Here is a 5702-nt window from a genome sequence, read left to right on the forward strand (position 1 = left end):
TATGATTGTGAGCACTCATTAAAATATGACATGTTAAAAAGTTGATGTTGGACAAGGAATACGACATAATGGGTTATGTCTTCTTATATCTGAAATAAATTATATTGTCATGGATCATCCAACATGTTGAGCTTGCCTTTCCCCCTCATGCTAGCCAAATTCTTTGCACCAAGTAGAGATACTACTTGTGCTTCCAAACTTCCCTAAACCTAGCTTTGCCATGAGAGTCTACCATACCTACCTATGGATTGAGTAAGATCCTTCAAGTAAGTTTTCATCGGTGCAAGCAACAAAAATTGCTCTCTAAATATGTATGGCTTATTAGTGTGAAGAAAATAAGCTTTATACGAGCTTGTGATATGAAAGAAATAAAAGCAACAGACTGCATAATAAAGGTCCCTATCACAAGTGGCAATATAAAGTGATGTTCTTTTGCATTAAGATTTTGTGCATCCAACCATAAAAGCACATGTCAACCTCTACTTCCCTCTGAGAAGGGCCTATCTTTTATTTTTGTCTTCTACCTTATACAAAGAGTCATGGTGATCTTCACCTTTCCTTTTTACACTTTATCATTTGGCAAGCACTATGTGTTGGAAAGATCCTGATATTATATATCCAATTGGATGTAGGTTTTCATAAAGTATTATTATTGACATTACACTTGAGGTAAAAGGTTGGGAGGCAAAACTATAAGCCCCTATCTTTCTCTGTGCGTGATTGAAACTTCATACCCATAAGTATCGCGTGAGTGTTAGCAATTGTGAAAGATTAAATCATAGTTGAGTATGTGGACTTGCTGAAAAGCTCTTATATTGACTCTTTTCGATGTTATGATAAATTGCAATTGCTTCAGTGACTGAGATTATAGTTTGCTAGTCTTCAGTGAAGTTTCTGATTCATACTTTAAATTGTGAATGGATTGTTACTTTAGCATAAGAAATCATATGACAATATATATGTTGTTGTTCTAAGAACGATCATGATGCCCTCATGTCCGTATTTTATTTTATTGACACCTCTATCTCTAAACATGTGGACATATTTTTCGATATCGGCTTCCGCTTGAGGACAAGCGAGGTCTAAGCTTGGGGGAGTTGATACGTCCATTTTGCATCATGTTTTTATATCAATATTTATTGCATTATGGGCTGTTACTACACATTATGTCACAATAGTTATGCCTTTTCCCTCTTATTTTCCAAGCTTTACATGAAGAGGGAGAATGCCGACAGCTGGAATTCTGGGCTGGAAAAGGAGCAAATATTATAGACCTATTCTGCACAACTCCAAAAGTCCTAAACTCCACGAAAGTCAGTTTTGGAATATATTAAAAATATTGGGCAAAGAAAGCACCAGAGGGGGGGTCACCCACCGTCCACGAGGGTGGAGGGCGTGCCCTACCCCCCTGGGCGCGCCCCCTGCCTCGTGGGCCACTTGGCAGGCCCCCAATGCCCATCTTCTGCTATATGGTGTCTTTTTCCCTGGAAAAAATCAAAAGGAAGCTTTCGGGACGAAGCGTCGCTGTCTCGAGGCGGAACCTTGGCGGAACCAATATAGGGCTCCGACGGAGCTGTTCTGCCGGGGAAACATCCCTCTGGGAGGGGGAAATCATCACCATCATCATCACCATCGATCCTGTCATCGAGAGAGGGTCAATCTCCATCAACATCTTCACCAGCACTATCTCCTCTCAAACCCTAGCTCATCTCTTGTATCCGATCTTTGTCTCAAAACCTTAGGTTGGTACATGTGGGTTGCTAGTAGTGTTGATTACCCCTTGTAGTTGATGCTAGTTGGTTTATTCGGTGACAGATCATATGTCCAGATCCTTTATGCATATTAATACCCCTATGATTATGAACATGAATATGATTTGTGAGTAGTTATGTTTGTTCCTGAGGACATGGGAGAAGTCTTGTTATAAGTAGTCATGTGAATTTGGTATTCGTTCGATATTTTGATGAGATGTATGTTGTCTCTCCTCTAGTGGTGTTATGTGAATGTCGACTACATGACTCTTCACCATTATTTGGGCCTAGGGGAAGGCATTGGGAAGTAATAAGTACATGATGGGTTGCTAGAGTGACAGAAGCTTAAACCCTGGTTTATGCGTTGCTTCATAAGGGGCTGATTTGGATCCATATGTTTCATGCTATGGTTAGGTTTACCTTAATTCTTCTTTTGTAGTTGTGTATGATTCCGAGAGGGGTTAATCATAAGTGGGACGCTTGTCCAAGGAAGGTCAGTACCCAAGCACCGGTCCACCCACATATCAAATTATCAAAGTAATGAACGCGAACCATATGAGCATGATGAAAACTAGCTTGACGATAATTCCCATGTGTCCTTGGGAGCGCTTTACTTTATATAAGAGTTTGTCCAGGCTTGTCCTTTGCTACAAAAAGGATTGGTCCACCTTGCTGCACCTTGTTACTTTTGTTACTTGTAACCCGTTACGAATTATCTTACCACAAAACTATCTGTTATCGATAATTTCAGTGCTTGCAGAGAATATATTACTGAAAACCGCTTCTCATTTCCTTGTGCTCCTCGTTGGGTTCGATACTCTTACTTATCGAAAGGACTACGATAGATCCCCTATACTTATGGGTCATCAGCCGCTGGGATGTTGTTGGTGCTATCCTTCCCCGGTTCCTCGCGCTCCTGCTCTGACCGCGGGGGAGGCGGTAACAATGTCGCCTGCATCGACCACGTCCCCCGCAGCGCCCACATCTCCATGCGTCCATGTGGTCCCCGCGACGTCGGCAGTTGCGGGCAGCGGGGCCTTCGAGGTGGACGGGTGAGCTGCGGCACCGGGCTTCGTCTTGGGCGCCATAGTTGATGGAGCTGTCGATGATGAAAATGGCGATGATATTTACGCGTTGCTTACGCTCTCTGGGTTTGCACAAGTGATCCCCCTACCTGGCGCACCAAAGATGTCATGGAAAACCATGGCCACCTATGGGGCCATGAGCCCCTTTTGGTTCGGCGGGGGGATGGGCACGTTGCACAAAGAGCGGAGAAGCATAACACAGCACGACAAAGATCAAAATGGGCAGTTTTACCCAGGTTCGGGCCGCCGCGAGGCGTAAAACCCTACTCCTGCTTTGGTGGATTGATGGTGGATAATGGTGGAGAACGCAGGGCTCTTGCCCGGCAGGGTTGCCTTGGGGCGAGAGTGGCCACGAGTGTATGAATGTGCGAGGGTCCGAATCCTTTCTATGGTTGCCATGGGCCTCCTTTTATAGATCAAGGGGTCACCACAATGGAAAGTCAGTCTTTACATACTGATTAGATAGCAAACAGTGCTATCATACCTAACTCTGCTGGCGGACAAAGCGCATTAAATGCGCCACTTAGTGTCACATCACAGTGCGGCCGGCAAGCCTTGTCGGGCTGTTTTGCCAGCTTCACGCTTGCTTGCTTGACACGTCTCAGGACGGGTGTCATATGGAGGTGTTTTCTGTAGGAAGTGGCTGCCATGTGGTAGGAAGTAGCCACTTAGTCACTTAGGGGCTTGACACCGCACCGATTGATGACTTGCATTGTTGTGTGGTGGAGCAATGGAGTGGTTTACCTCTGCAAGCCCCGGCAGGCCTACCGGGACAATCTGGAGGCTTGCTTCAGGGGTAACCCCAACCCCGCCAGGCTCGCCTTCTCGGCAAGGGACGATTTTCCCTTAGTGACATCTTATCTCTCTGGCTTGACTTGGTCTTCTCGACCAGCTCTCTAATTCTTCAAAGAGTTGATCCCTTCGTGCTTGATCTGATCTTGGTGTTGCAATCTTGTTCTTGGGCCTGTGCGGCAATGGACCCAGGGTTTGTTGCACCAAGAATGAACAGTTTCTCTTTCTATGAGTGCCACACTATATTCACTACACCCTATGCACGTTATGCTTGGATTGTCTTGCACTTGACCCATGTGTTTAGACACTTCATTCTAGTTAGTGTTGTGAATGATTCCTATGCCTACCATAGAGCTTTCATTGAGCGCTTTGTGAATGCTTTCTATAACTTTGAGGTAGATGCTTCTTCTCTTGTCACACATATTTGCATAGCTACCTCACATTTACATGCTTGTTTCCATGATATCCTTCATTATGCTCAATTTATGTGCTTACATGCCATGTCACAATCCTTTGTCACACCTTATGCTATGCTTGATGACGACACTTGTTGGGTGGATCACCACTTTAATGCTTGCTTTTGCACAAACGCTAACCACATTTGTTTTTCCAAGTGTTTGTTGTCCTTTCTCCTATTGAAGGAATCACTAGACAGTGCGACATTAGAGAGTTCCCATTGCGAGCTTGAAGATGATGAGTACTTGGTGAATGTCCACTTCTACACGATGAAGCCATCTCTTTCCCATGGTGATTTGGTTTTCGAACCAAAGTTTGATCCTTCCCGGGGGGGGAGGTGATGCGGATCGTCCTACAGACATCACCATGTCAAGAGCCCGTTCGGCAAGTGACACGTGTGACATCTACTTCACATACACAAAGGTGAATCATCTCCTTTAATTTACACGTGCTCACTTGACCCCTTCGAGGATGGTATATTACTTGACACTCCACTCGTGTGCCTGCATAGGTATTGTAGGAGCTCCACAGACGATGAGGAGGACTGCAAGCGCCAAGGAACGCCTACATCATCCATGAGGGAAGCATGGAAGCAGCGACGGAAGAAGATGGAGCTGCAGCAAAGCTACAGCCACCAGATGTCCGACGCGACCACGCCCAGGCCAGCCAGAAGAACCACAGACGAAGACGCTACAATGTTCGGACGACCGACGACCATCGAACGACCAACAAGTCCTAGACACCGAATGTCCGACATCTACCGTAAATCCGGTGCCACATATCTAGAGCCAAAATGTCGGAAGTCAGACACCCTCCGGACGTCCGGACCCCACGAGCCACCGAACGACCAATGTCCCTCGGACGTCCGACACTGCCTGTGAGTAGTTGGGCCTTTGGCCTTGTATCCCTCTCCCACTTACCCCTTCGTGCCTTAGACTATAAATAGACCACCTCCACCTCCTTTCTAGGGTTAGCATTGGTTTAGCTCATTTAGAGATAGAGCTTTTGAAAGCACAAGTGCTCCCTGGGTGATTTTGGTAATTAATGTCAACATATCTCTTGTTGGACTAATACTTTTACCTAGTGTATTTCAGACAAGTTCAACAAGTGGCATGGGAAGGATAGGAGGATGTGGAATCCCTTCAAAATGCTAAGGACACACTCAAGGCTCTTCATTTATATTTTAGTGATCCAAGATCACATTGAGTCCATAGGAAAGCCAATACTATTAAAAGGGGATGATGTGTTGCTTAATGGTCTATTTGCTCAAAGTACTTAGTGATTTTGCTCCAAACCCCTCAACCACTTTCTCATTCCAAATATGTCCAAAACTCAAAATCAAACTCGGCCCCACCGAAATGATCTATCCGGCGCCACCGAGTTCATTTGACATAGCCACTACCATAAACCCTAGACAATTCGGTCACAATGATATGGATCTCGGTCTCACCAACATGGCCTTGCAAACTCTCTGTTGCCTGTTGCAACTATTTCGGTCTCACCAAAATGTGCAATCGGCCCCACCGAGTTTGCTTGACATTCTCTCTGTTGCCTTATTGCTTCACTTTGATCTAACTGAGTTGATGTTTTCCCTAAGACCTAGCACATCAGTCCCACC

The sequence above is a fragment of the Triticum aestivum genome, chromosome 1B, assembly GCF_018294505.1.
Source record: "Triticum aestivum cultivar Chinese Spring chromosome 1B, IWGSC CS RefSeq v2.1, whole genome shotgun sequence".
NCBI classification, from domain to species: Eukaryota; Viridiplantae; Streptophyta; class Magnoliopsida; order Poales; family Poaceae; genus Triticum; species Triticum aestivum.